The sequence below is a fragment of the Cucurbita pepo genome, chromosome 8 (assembly GCF_057944985.1).
Source record: "Cucurbita pepo subsp. pepo isolate OVF chromosome 8, ASM5794498v1, whole genome shotgun sequence".
NCBI lineage: Eukaryota > Viridiplantae > Streptophyta > Magnoliopsida > Cucurbitales > Cucurbitaceae > Cucurbita > Cucurbita pepo.
The window spans coordinates 5,648,513-5,666,897 of record NC_141805.1 but is presented as its reverse complement, the minus strand read 5'-3'; the positions used below and the strand labels follow the sequence as shown (position 1 = coordinate 5,666,897).

The following is an 18,385-nucleotide window of genomic DNA, read 5'->3' as shown; positions in this document are numbered from 1 at the left end:
ACGAAGCGTTCTTTATAGGAATGTGAAAACCTCTCCCTAACAAACATGTTTTAAAACCGTAAGGCTGACGACGATACATAACGATTCCAAACGAATAATATCAACTAGCGGCGTACTTGGGCTGTTACACTGACATCCATATTTTCATTAAATTGAGGTCTCTACATTTTTCAACAACATTGTCATTTAAAACTTGAGTGTTAATATTACTCTCTTTAATTTTTCGTTATGAAAATTTTGAAGTTAAGGGTTTATTATGATTTCATGCAAGTGACACAGGTGAAAAAGGATTTGAGGTTTCAAACATATGCATCGTCAAATTTGTAATAAGACACAAGAATAGACGAACAATGTTGTTCATTTGAAAAAAAAAAAAAACTACGTCCATTATGTTACATTGCATTGTAATGAAACGATAAAAAGATGGTAGAATTCTGAGAAGATTTCCAAACCCATCATAACACGGCGTACCACCAAACTGATTATTTAAACACGACATTGAAATGGAAAATTGAAGAAGAAACAAGAAATGGAAATGAAAGGATTTGGTTTCAAGCAGGGCATTGGAAGCCGGACGGAACGTTCTTTCCACAGTAGTTCAAAAGCAAGCTGAGGGAAACTGAGAGGTCAATCTTGAGACCCAAGGCTCTGGCCTTCACCGCAGTGCAAAGGCACACAGCAGCTTCCAGGTCAACAAGTCCTTGGATTAGGGTGCAGCATGGGGATTTTGGTGGTGAGCCGATCACTAAGTGCACTAGATCATCCAGCAAGTCGGCGCAGACGCCAAGCTTGAGGGTGTCCCTGGGGCACTTGGGGAGTGATGGTTGCTGCCTTGACGGGGTGGGCTTGTGGGGCTTGGGTGGCGGCGGTGGGCAAGGGACATAGGTGGAGCTGACCATAGTGAAGAAGAGGAGGTTGAGGAGGAGGAGGGCAATGGGCGAAGAGAGCTTTGAAGCCATTGGTGGAGAGATATTGAAGGGTTTGTAGGTTTGTGTGATGGCTTGTGTAGAATTATGAGAAGGGTTAGGGTTTTTATAAATGGGGTTTGGGAATTTGTTTTATTTTAAAACAAAAATTCCTTATAAATTGCTGGATATGAAACACCTAACTCTTTCAGTTACTTTATTAAGTTTTGAGGAATTGATTTGAGAGATGGGTTTTTAATTAGTTTGTCTTTTTTTAAAGTATTATAAAAATGTCAAATGGCCTACAAACTAGACGAAGTGATGTTCGATAATAAGATATCAAATACTTTTTAAAATATATTATGGTGGTTTGTATGGTTGGAAAATAATATTTGATAGAACCCTTCCCCACAAGTGGGTAATAGATGATAATCTAGATATTAATTTTAGCACAAATAATTTTTACAAATATAATATGGTTTTTTTTTTAAATATAACTATTGAGATTCCACGTCATTTTGAAGGAGTAACGAAACATTTTATTTTATAAGGGTGTGGAAACCTCTCCCTAGTAAATTGTAAAATTGGCGGCGATATATAATGAGTCAAAGCGGATAAATATATGTTAACAATGAGTTTTGATATATATTGATGTTAGTATGACATAACAGTACAACTTCTAAAACATGACAAGACTAAGATTGTTATTACATGCATGCTTTGAAAATCTTTTAAAGTTTACTTAAGATGAAAATGGTTATAAGATAAAAGATCTCTAAAAAAAAAAACAAAAAAGACTTTTATTGAAGATCCCAAAAATAAATTTCAAGACATAAATTGGACCGTTAAACTTCGATATAGGCTATAAAGTGTTGTTTGCGAATAAGCAGTGATTGATTAGAGATGTAGTGGCAAAGACTTGTTCAATGTCAAAATGAAAGGAAAAAGCTTTGCTCTAAATCCGATGGAGAGAGAGCATTTGACCTTTATATCAAGAGTTAGTGCCACTGGGATTTGGCACAAAAGACTTCGGCACTTTCATCATTGAGGTTTGCTTTAGATGCAGTCAAAGAAGCTGGTAAAAAGACTCGCTGACATTAATGATTACATTCCTCTTTGCCGTGCTTGTAATTTTGGGTAGCAACATAGGCAACCCTTTCCTAAACATTCATGGAGAGCCTCGAAAAAACTGCAGCTGGTTCATACTGATCTTTGTGGTCGTCAACGAACAACATCATTAAATGGTAATCTTTATTACATTGTTTTTATTTATGATCTAACGAGAATGTGTTGGATCTTCTTGCTGGAGCAAAAGCCAGAAGTAGCGGGCGTATTTTGAAATTCAAAGCTAGAGTTAAAGAATGAAAGTGCATGCTTGATTCAGACTATAAGATCAGAATGAAATAAAAGCGTCCTATACTCCTATGACTAAGAATTTAAACATGCAACTACCTTATGCATGTGCCACAGTATCTATTTCCGATGTCGTCGTCGTCCGTACATGGGTGTCTTCTCTTTACCTGAAAAATGATATTTGGCACACGGCTTGAGTATTTCAAAGAATACTCAGTAAGTGACCCACTGTAGGGGTCATGCTGATGCAAACACGTGCAACATGCTCTTGGGATCGAGCTCTAACTCATCTAGGAGTGACCTCCAATCTCGAACAAATTGGATGTGTAGTACTTCTTTACACATGACCCATGCGAGCGTGAATCCTCCGGGCGCTTTCCTGGACCCTCTAATCAAGCTAATCTGTAACGACGTCTGGAAGTTAGCGGAACCCCATAGTGTCATGAACTATTCAAACTTGATAGTATGGGTAATTATCATAGGTTTAATGTATGGAGCACAATTGCGAGTATGAACTATTTATTGGGCTGTTTTTCTTGAGGCTTCAACTCTACCGTAGAAAGGAGAGACTTAAAATATAAACATATCTAAGAATAGCTTAACAATCCTCACATTTGGGCCGATCAAGGTAGGTCGTAAACAAAGATACTCTAATTTTCCATACGTTAATAACTTCGCCTACGAAATGGCTTTAATGTTGGCTTGGTTGAATCACTACAACAAATATTGGATTAGATAGCTTCCGAAAAATGCTATCATAGACCTTTTATAGCATCTTTCGTACGTCGTGACAGCCCATGTTATTAAAAGTCTGGAACTTTTTATAGCGTTTTTGTATAGCTATAATAAATGTTATTATATAGTACCTAAATATAGCTTATATGCAATGCTATGAAAACATTTTATAGCATTTTTGTTAAAGTTATAAATATGTAAACATAACTAAAATATTATGCTATCATTCATTTTTAATAAGCTATATTTATACTATATTTTATGCTATCATTCATTTTTAATAAGCTATATTTTATGCTATCATTCATTTTTAATAAGCTATATTTATACTTTTAATCTTATGCTATAACAAAAATATAATTGAAATTTAATAATCTACTAACACATTACAAAATAAAGTATTCAACTCGATCTATATAAAAATATCAGACTCGTTACACTAGCACAATTTTCAAATCAGTTCTTCCCCACCCAATACACAATAAATGGAACAAAAACTCACTATCCACAGTATGTGACATCTTTGATTTTGATCAAATCAAGTACACCAATCCTAAAGGTATTCGAACCGACATCAATGTCTTCTATGTTCCACCCTTTTAGCAATGTCAATTGATAAATTGTTCGTTGTTGCTTGCCAATTAGTGCTTCCTTGCTCCAACAAAAACTTGATCGTTGGGTTGAGGATTAGGGTTGCCTTATCAATTTGGTATCAGAGCCTAAGTTGCATCTTTGTGGCCGACTCTAGGTAATGTCAATTGATAAATTGGTCGTTGTTTCTTGCCAATTAGTGCTTTCAAGGAATCCTGCAACATTATCAAAGCATATATATCAGTGATTCGAAGAGAAGTGCAAAATAGTACCAAAAGGTTTAACATAAGGTGATTCAAAGAGAAGTACAAAATAGCAACAAAATCTAAATATCATATATAAGTAAAAAAGAGAATAGAACATTATTGTTCATCTTATATATGTAAGCACATTTCATTTCTTAAAAACAGAGCATAGAAACATTAGTTCAAATACTTGCATTACAGCTTCCAATTAGAATTGAAAGGGGAGGGCATTGTCCACTCAAAGTTTACGAGGAAAGAAAGAGCATTACGCTTTTTGATTCCCTTGGATGAAAACCATAACTTTGTAATAAAACCCAATCCTTTCAAATAGCCCTTTTTGATGAAGTGTTGTCCTCATATGATAAACCAAACAGAACCATTAAAAAAAAAAATTGATATCATGACGAGTAAGGCCAACCAAAAAAAACTTATTAACCAAAGAAAATGACCATACAAACTAATGAATTCTCTTGAGAAAAAAGAAAAGTAGTCTTTAAAGGGTCTACAAATATTCTTTCTCCTAGTCACTCCAAGTTAGCAAACAAAAGTCAAAGACCGAAATCAGTCTAACTGGTCTTCTAATTAGGAACAACTTCTTCTAACTGATCTTCTAATTTATCTAAGATCTCCGTTCAAGAAATCCTTAAAATCAAATAAGAAGAAGAATGTGTTGTTGAAAGCCCTAAATGCAAAATAACATTAACAGTAACAACAGGGCCACACAAGTTCTTGTTGTTGTTGTGTGAAAGTGAGTGATCTTGCCAATCATGTATTTAATAAGTTATACACAAGGAAGGAGAAAAGGAGACCTAATATATCAAAGGAAAAAAAAAATCAAGGAAGGAGAAAAGGCCACAAAAATTTAGTTATACATAATACAATAGGTATTTTGCTCAAGGAATTTATATGCAGTCCATCAATACGTGTATAAACTTCTTCCTACTACTTGATACTTGCAGAATATGTAACCCGTTAACATAAATCATTCCTATCGGTAGAATGTGCTTGAAATAACCTATGAATTAACAAATTCCTCTAAACTTAATTACTTTGTATTCTTAGGCTTATTTTTTTGTTTGTAATCTTCGTGTGGTTCCTCAATTTGGGCATGTATTGATTGAACCAACACAATGAAAAATAAAGATAGTTTCTTGTATTATGTTTTTATTCCGTTGATCTAACTCACAAAACTACATTCAACCTTTTAACACAAGACAACAACTACATCTACCTCACAGAACTCACCAATCTACATTCAAAGAAAAATTCTACAGCTAGGAAAATACACACTTAAAAGTAAAGTACATTACTTAATGAAGGACCAAAGGACTGAACTCACAAAAGTTTATTAGTGTGTACTAAATGTAAATGAAAAACTGCATTATTTAGTAGTAGTTCGATCCTTCAATCTAACTTACTGAACTACATTCAAAAAGAAATTAAAAAGGAAGATACAGAGACAAATCACTTAGAATAATTCATCAATGAAATTCTTTACAAAGTGAGCCAACAAAGAAGATAATAGGGAAAAAAAAAACTAACCTCCATCTTGGATTGTTCAATTTGCAGTGAGGTAGGAGAATAGGGTTTTTCATAGATAAAGCATCAACAATAAACTGTATGCCTCCTCTCAATGCCACCATCTTGAGATCTGATGCAAATCAGAGAAAAATTTTGAAGCACGAAAGAAGAAGGATGGATCTTGAGGGAAAAATTTTGAAGCACGAAAGAAAGAAGGATGGATTGTTGCGCGAGAGAAAGAAGGCGAGATTTGGTTTTGCCCTAAGGTCTGAGGGAATATGGGTGTCTAGAGGGAAAAGGAGAGAAAAAGAAAGGAAGGCTTTTATACGCGTGATTAGGTTTTTAGGGATAACATTAAAAAAAAAATTAAAAAAAAAAACCTTTATTTTTTTTCTAATTTATAGCATCTTTTAGAAAATGCTATACAAAAAAGCTATAAAAGATGGTATTTGTTGCAGTGAATGACTTGTATGATGTACGAACGACGAATTTTTCATGATTGTTTGATGCGTTTTGTGTTATGTTATGTTTATGCAATGAGACAAGATGTACTATAATATGATTATGTCATGTTATGGAACTATGTTGTGATATTAATGTTGTATGATGCATGAACCTCCATATATTACACTACATAAACTACGATATCATGTACGTCGTGGTATTATGCACGCTCCTTTCCCTCCATAGCTTCTGCCAACATGAGTTTAAGCTAGCCCAACAAGTAGCCTTAGAGGATACGTATACGAGTCTGCTAGGTGGATCTATGTGTGCATGTGTAGAGAAATATTACACATTCAACTCTATCCAGACTGAAAAGTAGAGATCGTTGCATGTATTTGCATTTTCCGACCGCAACAGTGTGATTATTGACTGAGTATTTTTTTAAATTATCAAACCAAGTGCTATTTTTTTTAGATGAATGCAAGACAACCATGTAGGGTCACTATATAGGCTATGAGAATGAAGGTATGATAGTTGCATTTTCTATTCAAGTTATAGCCCTTAGGTTAGATATCAAAATTAGTTACTTAACATTGATGTTTAAAATATGGAAGTCTCGATTTTATGGAAATGTCAATATCAATAGATAATTTTGAAAAAAAAATATATACAACAAAAATACTAATAAATTAAATTAATAATAAAAAAAAAAACCTCTTTTTCCAATTTAAAATATATTAAAATACTTATGATTGACTCGAGATAAAAGAGACATATGATGATGTAATTAATATGAAGTATAATGGATAACAATTCAAAAATTATGAAAAGGTTGTAATAAATAATTATTAGAAGCTTAGTGAACCACGAATTATTCATCGTCTTCTTCAAAATTAAAATTAAAGTTGTTTCTATAAATAATTAAATAAATAAATAAAGAAAAGAAAAAGAAAAATGTAGCAATTATCTCTACAATTTGCGTTTCATTGACCGTGACCGAGAGTATTGACACGGACCATTGTATTCTTTTTTCATTAATATGTCGATATCTAATATTGTCCACCAAATCCACTTTTTAATCATATCGTATAAAATTGACCTTATATTTAATAAAAATATCAACACATAATATTAATAATAACACTCTTCCTCGTTTAGAATAGTAAATTCTTATACGACGGTTTAAATATTCTCATAAATTTTTCAAAAGTTCCCATGGACTATGAGATCTCACGTCGGTTGAAAAAGAGAACGAAACATTTCTTAAAGTAATGTGGAAACATCTCTCACAGACACATTTTAAAACCGTGAGACTAACGGCGATACGTAACGGGCCAAAGTAGATAATCCCTGCTAACAGTGAGCTTAGGCTATTACAAATGGCATCAGAGCCAGACACCGAGCGGTGTGCCAACAAAGACGCAGGCCTCCAAGGGGGTGGATTGTGAGATCCCACCTCAGTTGAAGTGGAGAACGAAGCGTTCTTTATAGGGATGTGAAAACCTCTCCCTAACAAACATGTTTTAAAACCGTACGGCTGACGGCGATACATAACGATTCCAAACGGATAATATCTACTAGCAGCGTACTTGGGTTGTTACACTGACATCCATATTTTCATTAAATTGAGGTCTCTACATTTTTCATCAACATTGTCAATTAAAACTTGAGTGTTAATATTACTCTCTTTAATTTTTCGTCATGAAAATTTTGAAGTTAAGGGTTTATTATGATTTCATGCAAGTGAAACAGGTGAAACAAGATTTGAGGTTTCAAACATATAAATCGTCAAATTTGTAATAAGACACAAGAATAGACGAACAACGTTGTTCATTTGAAAAAAAAAACTACGTACCATTATGTTACATTACATTGTAATAAAACTATAAAAAGATGGTGGAATTCTGAGAAGATTTCCAAACCCATCATAACACGACGTACGACCAAACCGATTATTTAAACACGACATTGAAATGGAAAATTGAAGAAGAAACAAGAAACGGAAATGAATGGATTTGGTTTCAAGCAGGGCATTGGAAGCCGGACGGAACCTTCTTTCCACAGTAGTTCAAAAGCAAGCTGAGGGAAAATGAGAGGTCAATCTTGAGACCCAAGGCTCTGGCCTTCACCGCAGTGCAAAGGCACACAGCAGCTTCCAGGTCAACAAGGCCTTGGATTAGGGTGCAGCATGGGGATTTTGGTGGTGAGCCGATCACTAAGTGCACTAGATCGTCCAGCAAGTCGGCGCAGACGCCAAGCTTTAGGGTGTCCCTGGGGCACTTGGGGAGTGATGGTTGCTGCCTTGACGGGGTGGGCTTGTGGGGCTTGGGTGGCGGCGGTGGGCAAGGGACATAGGTGGAGCTGACCATAGTGAAGAAGAGGAGGTTGAGGAGGAGGAGGGCAATGGGCGAAGAGAGCTTGGAAGCCATTGGTGGAGAGATATTGAAGAGTTTGTAGGTTTGTGTAATGGCTTGTGAAGAATTATGAGAAGGGTTAGGGTTTTTATAAATGGGGTTTTAGAATTTGTTGTATTTTAAAACAAAAATTCCTTATAAATTGCTGGATATGAAACACCTAACTTTTTCGGTTACTTTATTAACTTTTGAGGAATTGATTTGAGAGATGGGTTTTTAATTAGTTTGTCTTTTTTTAAAATATTATAAAAATGTCAAATGGCCTACAAAATAGACCAAGTGATGTTGGATAATAAGATATCAAATACTTTTTAAAATAAATTATTGTGGTTTGTATGGTTGGAAAATAATATTTGATAGAACCCTTCCAGACAAGTGGGTAATAGATGATAATCTATAGATTATTTTTAGCACAAATAATTTTTACAAATATAATATGGTTTTTTTTTAAATATAACTATGAGATTCCACGTCATTTTGAAGGAGTAACGAAACTTTTTTTTTTTTTTTATAAGGATGTGGAAACCTCTCCCTAGTAAATTGTAAAATTGGCAGCGATATATAATGAGTCAAAGCGGATAAATATATGTTAACAATGAGTTTTAATATATATTGATGTTAGTATGACATAACAGTACAACTTCTAAAACATGACAAGACTAAGATTGTTATTACATGCATGCTTGAAAATCTTTTAAAGTTTACTTAAGATGAAAATGGTTATAAGATAAAACATCTCTAAAAAAAAAAAAAAAAAAACTTTTATTTAGGATCCCAAAAGTAAATTTTAAAACATAAATTGGACCGTTAAACTTCGATATAGGCCATAAAGTGTTGTTTGCGAATAAGCAGTGATTGATTAGAGATGTAGTGGCAAAGACTTGTTCAATGTCAAAATGAAAGGAAAAAGCTTTGCTCTAAATCCGATGGAGAAAGAGCAGATGACCATCAAGAGCTAGTGCCACTGAGATTTGGCACAAAAGACTTGGGCACTTTCATCATTGAGGTTTGCTTTAGATGCAGTCAAAGAAGCTAGTAAAAAGACTCGCTGACATTAATGATTACATTCCTTTTTGCCGTGCTTGTAATTTTGGGGAGCAACATAGGCAACGCTTTCCTAAACATTCATGGAGAGCCTCGAAAAAACTGCAGCTGGTTCATACTGATCTTTGTGGTCGTCAACGAACAACATCATTAAATGGTAATCTTTATTACATTGTTTTTATTTATGATCAAACGAGAATGTGTTGGATCTTCTTGATGAAGCAAAATCCAGAAGTAGCACGCGTATTTTGAAATTCAAAGGCAGAGTTGAGAATGAAAGTGCATGCTTGATTCAGACTATAAGATCAGATAATGGCAAGGAGTACACTTTAGAAACTTTTAACAGGTTTTGTGAAGAGGCTGGAATTGAACATCAATTGACAGCACTATACACTCCTCAACAGAATGACGTCAGTGAAAGGAGGAATAGATTCATAATGGAGATGATATTTCATCTATTGAAGAGTTTAGATGACCATAAAGTATCTTGTGCATCGTTCATGTTCTAGGATGATGCACAAATGTGTTTCTCAGTCCTAATGGTGGTGTAATCACACGACATTATGAGAAGAGTATTACTTGAGCATGGCCACATGTATAAAACAATAGGAATTCACCAAGAATTCATGAGGCGAATGAGCTTAGCCTAGCCTCGAAATTGGTCTACATTAAGACAAAGAAGGCAGAGAGATTCATCGTAGACTTGGATGAAGGTGTTTGCCTCGACCTAGGCTTAGTCAGTAAAGCTATTCATTAAGATTTTCTCAACTCGACCAAGGTGGCCTCCACCTAAGTGACTTATTTCTAGCCTCGATGGCTTAGGCCTCGACCTTGACTCTAAGATCATCCCTTTGTCATGGCTTTCTAATACTGCATAGGTAAAAAATTTTGATTTGTTAACTTATTTGATTCGGTTTGGCGTTTTTATTCACTCATTCCCATTAAGGTTTAGCTTCTCCTTTAGTCTCAAGTTAATGTTTTATTTAACGATCCTAAATTTTTACATACTCAGAGTCGCTACCAAGTCTCATGCTTATCTCTTAAATGCGGAATATAACTCTTAGATACTCATCATAAATAACGGAAAATTTAAAACACATTCAGAAAACTTCAAACTACTAGAACACATTGTCGGTCTTACGTGTTTCAAAATATAACGTTGGAATTTAAAATTAAAACAAAACAATTACAAATGGAATAATCTAAATAATGAAATAGAAGCGTCCTATACTCCTATGACTAAGAATTTAAACATGCAACTACCTTATGCACGTGCCACAGTATCTATTTCCGATGTTGTCGTCCGTACATGGGCGTCTTCTCTTTACCTGAAAAATGATATTTGGCACACGGCTTGAGTATTTCGAAGAATACTCCGTAAGTGACCCACTGTAGCGGTCATGCTGATGCAAACACGTGCAACATGCTCTTGGGATCGAGCTCTAACTCATCTAGGAGTGACCTCCAATCTCGAACAAATTGGATGTGTAGTACTTCTTTACACATGACCCACACGTGCGAGCGTGAATCCTCTGGGCGCTCGCCTGGACCCTCTAATCAAGCTAATCTGTAACGACGTCTGGAAGTTAGCGGAACCCCATAGTGTCATGAACTATTCAAACTTGATAGTATGGGTAATTATCATAGGTTTAATGTATGGAGCACAATTGCGAGTATGAACTATTTATTGGGCTGTTTTTCTTGAGGCTTCAACTCTACCGTAGAAGAGACTTAAAATATAAATATATCTAAGAATAGCTTAACAATCCTCACATTTGTGCCGATCAAGGTAGGTCTTAAACAAAGATACTCTAATTTTCCATACGTTAATAACTTCGCCTACGAAATGGCTTTAATGTTTGCTTGGTTGAATGACTTGTATGATGTACGAATGACGAATTTTTCATGATTGTTTGATGCGTTTTGTGTTATGTTATGTTTATGTAATGATACAAGATGTACTATAATATGATTATGTCATGTTATGGAACTATGTTGTGATATTAATGTTGTATGATGCATGAACCTCCATATATTACACTACATAAACTACGATATCATGTACGTCTTGGTATTATGCACGCTCCTTTCCCTCCATAGATTCTGCCAACGTGAGTTTAAGCTAGCCCAACAAGTAGACTTAGAGGATACGTATATGAGTCTGCTAGGTGGATCTATGTGTGCATGTGTAGAGAAATATTACACATTCAACTCTATCCAGACTGAAAAGTAGTGATCGTTGCATGTATTTGCATTTTTCGACCGTTTAAGGAAACGCTCAAGTTTAAGAATCTTTATGGAAGTCTCGATTTTATGGACATTTCAATATCAATAAATAATTTTGAAAAAAAAAATATATACAACAAAAATACTAATAAATTAATTTAATAATAAAAAAAAAAACCTATTTTACAATTTTAAATATATTAAAATACTTATCATTGGCTCGAGATAAAAGAGGTATATGATGATGTAATTAATATGAAGTATAATGGATAACAATTCAAAAATTATGAAAAGGTTGTAATAAATAATTATTAGAAAAAAAAATTAATTGCCCAGCTTAGTGAACCACGAATTATTCTTCCGTCTTCTTCAAAATTAAAATTAAAGTTGTATCTATAAATAATTAAATAAATAAATAAAAAAAAAGAAAAAGAAAAATGTAGCAATTATCTCTACAATTTGCTTTTCATTGACCGTGACCGAGAGTATTGACACGGACCATTGTATTCTTTTTTCATTAATATGTCGATATCTAATATTGTCCACCAAATCCACTTTTTAATCATATTGTATAAAATTGACCTTATATTTAATAAAAATATCAACAAATAATTTTAATAATAACCCTCTTCCTCGTTTAGAATAGTAAATTCTTATACGACGGTTTAAATATTCTCATAAATTTTTCAAAAGTTCCCATGGACTATGAGATCTCACCTCGGTTGAAAAAGAGAACGAAACATTTCTTAAAGTAATGTGGAAACATCTCTCACATACACATTTTAAAACCGTGAGACTAACGGCGATACGTAACGGGCCAAAGTAGATAATCCTTGCTAACGGTGAGGTTAGGCTATTACAAATGGCATCAGAGCCAGACACTGAGCGGTGTGCCAACAAAGACGGTGGCCCCCAAGAGGGTGGATTGTGAGATCCCACGTCAGTTGGAGAGGAGAACGAAGCGTTCTTTATAGGAATGTGAAAATCTCTCCCTAACAAACATGTTTTAAAACCGTAAGGCTGACGGCGATACATAACGATTCCAAACGGATAATATCTACTAGCGGCGTACTTGGGCTGTTACACTAACATCCATATTTTCATTAAATTGAGGTCTCTACATTTTTCATCAACATTGTCATTTAAAACTTGAGTGTTAATATTACTCTCTTTAATTTTTCGTCATGAAAATTTTGAAGTTAAGGGTTTATTATGATTTCATGCAAGTGACACAGGTGAAACAAGATGTCAAATTTGTAATAAGACATAAGAATAGACGAACAACGTTGTTCATTTGAAAAAAAAAACAACGTACCATTATGTTACATTGCATTGTAATGAAACTATAAAAAGATGGTGGAATTCTGAGAAGATTTCCAAACCCATCATAACACGACGTACGACCAAACTGATTATTTAAACACGACATTGAAATGGAAAATTGAAGAAGAAACAAGAAACGGAAATGAAAGGATTTGATTTCAAGCAGGGCATTGGAAGCCAGACGGAACCTTCTTTCCACAGTAGTTCAAAAGCAAGCTGAGGGAAACTGAGAGGTCAATATTGAGACCCAAGGCTCTGGCCTTCACTGCAGTGCAAAGGCACAAAGCAGCTTCCAGGTCAACAAGGCCTTGGATTAGGGTGCAGCATGGGGATTTTGGTGGTGAGCCGATCACTAAGTGCACTAGATCGTCCAGCAAGTCGGCGCAGACGCCAAGCTTGAGGGTGTCCCTGGGGCACTTGGGGAGTGATGGTTGCTGCCTTGACGGGGTGGGCTTGTGGGGCTTGGGTGGCGACGGTGGGCAAGGAACATAGGTGGAGCTGACCATAGTGAAGAAGAGGAGGTTGAGGAGGAGGAGGAGGGCAATGGGCGAAGAGAGTTTGGAAGCCATTGGTGGAGAGATATTGAAGGGTTTGTAGGTTTGTGCGATGGCTTGTGAAGAATTATGAGAAGGGTTAGGGTTTTTATAATGGGGTTTGGGAATTTGTTGTATTTTAAAACAAAAATTCTTTATAAATTGCTGGATATGAAACACCTAACTCTTTGAGTTTAAGTTTTGAGGAATTGATTTGAGAGATGGGTTTTTGATTAGTTTGTCTTTTTTTAAAGTATTATAAAAATGTCAAATGGCCTACAAACTAGACGAAGTGATGTTCGATAATAAGATATCAAATACTTTTTAAAATAAATTATTGTGGTTTGTATGGTTGGAAAATAATATTTGATAGAACCGTTCCAGACAAGTGGGCAATAGATGATAATCTAGAGATTATTTTTAGCACAAATAATTTTTACAAATATAATATGGTTTTTTTTTAAATATAACTATGAGATTCCACGTAATTTTGAAGGAGTAACGAAACAGTTTTTTTTATAAGGGTGTGGATAACTTCTCCCTAGTAAATTGTAAAATTGGCGGCGATGTATAATGAGTTGTGGTATATATTGATGTTAGTATGACATAACAATACAACCTCTAAAACATGACAAGACTAAGATTGTTATTACATGCATGCTTTGAAAATCTTTTAAAATTTAATTAAGATGAAAATGGTTATAAGATAAAAGATCTAAAAAAAAAAAATAATAAAATTAGACTTTTATTTAGGATCCCAAAAATGATTTTTAAAACATATATTGGACCGTCAAACTTCGATAGCATGAAACCCATCCTTGTTTCAAATAAAAACGTGTTTGAATAAGATATTAAAAGAATGAAAAATTGAAATATAAACAAAACTCTATCGAAAGTCTCTCCAACTTCTATAGCAATCATTGTGTTTCTTAAGACGTGTTTGCCTTTACCTAAAAATAGAAAATATTGATTATAAAAAATATTTAGTAAATAATCTTAGTTCTAGGATTAGTAGATACAATCATAAACAAAGTCTTAATTAGAGGATTAATGTTACTTAAGGGGTAGAATGTAACTAAAGGAGTAAAACAAAGTTTTGAAAAAAAAGTATACCGTAAATAGAAGTGAGTTATTGGATCAATCGCCTAATTTGCGTTGGATATCAACATCAATTTTTTGAAGGAAGAATCGCCGTTTAAGGAGGTCATCTGAGTAAGTTAAACTCTTGAACCCTCTTTTTGTTCATTGTGTTAATTTTGTAGCAATAGTTCAAATTTGAAGTAGGGAATCACGTTTTAGTTTTAGAATTAAATTTTGTACCAAGCAGGAACTAAAACATGTTATATACCTAATGTCATGTCATGTCATGTAAAGTAAAGTAGAGGCATGTTATAGATTATATTATACTGATGATGATGCATGATGAAAGCCATGATGAATACTATGCATACATGTCTCGTATGTGTACTATGACACGAATAAACGGATAAATGAAATGATTCTTACTGATTTTAAGTCATTGGGACCTCACGCATTTATGTATGTTGTGCATCATGATACATCTCCGTTATGTTAGTACATATGTGTAGTTTCGATATTTATGTTCGTCATGATATCATGTGGGTCTTTCCCTCTGTGGTGTTCGGCGCATCAGCACATTTAACCCAACGAGTCAAGCCTTAGGGGTATGTAAACGAGTCCATCCTTAACGGTCCATGTGCGCATGTGAGTTGTAATGACCCGAAATTTTCTACTTAATTTAAGGTCGCTACTGTATACGTACCATAAACATTGAATGCAGAAGGCTTTATTTGAATTCCATAAAACATAACCTTTATTTTAAAACAAAGTCATGGACTTACGTGTTTTGAAAACATCATTAAAACAACACAACAAAAGACTAAATAAAATGAATAGTTTAAGTTAAAAACATCCTATTCTAGCCCAAGTATAAGAAAATAAATACCATTACCCTCTGCATGTGCCTTGGTCTCGAGTTGCGATATCGTCGTCAACCGTACCGGAATGCCTTACCTTAACCTGAAAAATGTAGTAGCATATGGCTTAGTATTTAAAGAAATACTCAGCAAGTGACACCACTATTGGGGTTAAATGCAACAATCACATGCAATGAAATGATGACACCTATCTTTCGTTTCGTTTTCCCTACGATGCTGTCGTAACGAATAATTTTGGACGTGTACCATATACTTTACACACAGCCCATACGTGCGAGTATGGGCTCACCAGCTAATTCACACACTGCTGGGCCACCTTCCTTATCCGGTGGGCATACTCTGGGAGCCCCTTAGGCCAGACACTCGGTAGAACTAGTAACTGTCACGGCAGCGCTATGTAGAGCATAACGATCATTGTCCTGCCATTGGATGTACGCGTCCGTACCCTCGTGATGGGATAGGGGTATCCCTCCCAAATGCATGAGCACACATAATGCATGAGGTCCCAAAACTTTTCCATTTTCATTATCCTTTAATACAACCCCGCTAGCATTATGTACATATCATATCATTTTTCATATCGTTTCAGATATCGTTCATCATTCATGTCATATCGTTTCTCATCCTTCAATTCTCAAATCATACATAATTCTAACGGGGTTATACTTCATGTCATTTATCGTAATTTCATGTCATTCATATCGTGCTGTGTACACACAATTTCGGAGACCTAACATAACGTTCTATGCTTTTAACATAACATTTCATCATATACACATCATACCATAACATATTGCATCACAATGTCTCATATCATAAACGAGTCATAACATAAACACTTCATAGTCATATCGTTCTCTAACTTATCATAGCCTTAACGTTCTTTACTTATCACAGACATATCATTACGTTAACGTACCTTAGTCATCTCATCACAAGAACTTAACCTAACGCTATCGTTCTATCAATCTATCACAAACATATCCCTTTCTACCCGTAGCCTAACTGTATTCTTCCATCAATCTCTCTTATCCATATCACTCTGGTATGTAACCTAACATTAACGTTTCATGAACGTATTTTACTCCTATCGTTACATTTCGTTTTGTGCATCCTTCTCGTATCCTATCTCAAACATATCATTGAACACATCGTACCGTAATTATTATTAAACAATTCACATATTATAACATATACATAACAAATAAGAAGCATATCGATCCACAAACAATTCACACATATCAATATATATGACACGTGCAGAATCACGGGGCACGTGTCAACAGCAAATATAACCATGCCGATAGTAAGTTCACTTACTTGGCTAGCTTAAATCGTTGCCACGAATATATCTTTAATGAATGTTCGATTCCGTCCTTTGAAATCCGAGTCAACCTATGTGAGCCCAGAAAATCAGTTTCAAGTTTGAAATCTATAAAATTATTTCTCTCATTTACATGGGTCCATTGTTAAAAGTCTTGAAATATAATCAATAATTATATTTTTATTAAAAATCTTATTTTCCATGGTTACAGTTGTAGAAAGAAAAGTATATACAACTATTTAAGTTATTCTGAGCTTTACTACTCTCTATATTTATCATCTGCATTTACCTCTCCCTCTATATTTAGTTTGTGGTTTTTAATTCCCTATTTTTTTTTTTTGTTCCCTATGCCCTTTTCAGTCTGTTCTCATGTATTCTAAATTTACAGTGATCTCTGTTTCCAAATCTTTCCTTACCTCAATGTTTACTGTTCACAAATTTTCTTGGTCATTCTATTTTTAATCTATTCATTTGGCTACTGATATAAATTTAATCTAATATTACTAATGATTTGCTAGAATTCATATGAATGATGGACATTTAGTTTCTAACTCAAAGCTAAACCATTGTAATAATTCAATAAACATCTAACTATAATTGGCTGTGATTTCTAAAAAACAATAGGATAAAAGAAAATGAAGATTTAATATATATCTTATTGATCGGATCTATCTTCACATAAATCTCACATAAATCACAGCTGAGTAAAAAGGCCATTCTCATTTTTTTTTTCTCAAGTAAATCTGAAGTTGTTTTTCTGTTGCTATGTGGCAGGAGGATGGGTTGAGGAGGGGAGGGGGGGGGGGGATAATTGTGATGAAAGGAGTACATTTAACCGTTTTTGTGAAGAGGCTGGAATTGAACATAAATTGACAGCAGTATACACTCCTCAACAGAATGACGTCAGTGAAGCTATTCATCAAGATTTTCTCAACTCGACCAAGGTGGCCTCAACCTAAGTGACTTATTTCTAGCCTCGATGGTTTAGGCCTCGACCTTGACTCTAAGATCATCCCTTTGTCATGGCTTTCTAATACTGCATGGGTAACAAATTTTGATTTAACTTATTTGATTCGGTTTGGCATTCCTCGTATTTTATTTTTTATTCACTCATTCCCATTTAGGTTTAGCTTCTTCTTTAGTCTCAAGTTAATGTTTTATGTAACGATCCTAAATTTTTACATACTCAGAGTCGCTACCAAGTCTCATGCTTATCTCTTAAATGCGGAATATAACTCTTAGATACTCATCATAAATAATGAAAAATTTAAAACACATTCAGAACACTTCAAACTACTAGAACACATTGTCGGTCTTACATTATCTACCCCTAAAAAGAACTTTCATCCTCGAAAGTCTCAAACTCTTGTACCAACTCGGGGTATTTCTCTCTTATCTCGTCCTCACGCTCCCACGTGGCTTCCTCACTGTGGTGATTTCGCCACAGTACCTTAACGAACGCAATAATCCTGTTGCGTAAGGTTTTTACCTCTCTAGCTAAGATTCTTACTGGTTTTTCCTCGTAGCTCAGATCTTCATTGAGTTGGAGTGGTTCGTAGTCTATTACGTGGATAGGATCCGTAATGTACTTTCTCAGCATCGACACATGAAATACATCATGTACTCCTGAGAGGGCTGGAGGTAAGGCTAACTTATACGCTACCGGACCAACTCGCTCTAGGATCTCGAATGGTCCAATGAATTTAGAACTTAACTTGCCCTTATGTCCGAATCTTAACACACCTTTCATAGGTGCCACCTTCAGGAAT

The 18,385-nt window shown here is 34.7% G+C and overlaps 3 pseudogenes; all 3 read right to left on the bottom strand.

The window, feature by feature from the left end:
• Positions 1 to 535: 535 nt before the first annotated feature.
• On the bottom strand, positions 536 to 959 carry LOC147791416 (14 kDa proline-rich protein DC2.15 pseudogene; annotated as a pseudogene).
• A 6,856-nt stretch (positions 960 to 7,815) lies between these two features.
• LOC147791415 (14 kDa proline-rich protein DC2.15 pseudogene) lies at positions 7,816 to 8,252 on the bottom strand (annotated as a pseudogene).
• A 4,543-nt stretch (positions 8,253 to 12,795) lies between these two features.
• Positions 12,796 to 13,370, bottom strand: LOC147791414 (14 kDa proline-rich protein DC2.15 pseudogene; annotated as a pseudogene).
• Positions 13,371 to 18,385: the final 5,015 nt, after the last annotated feature.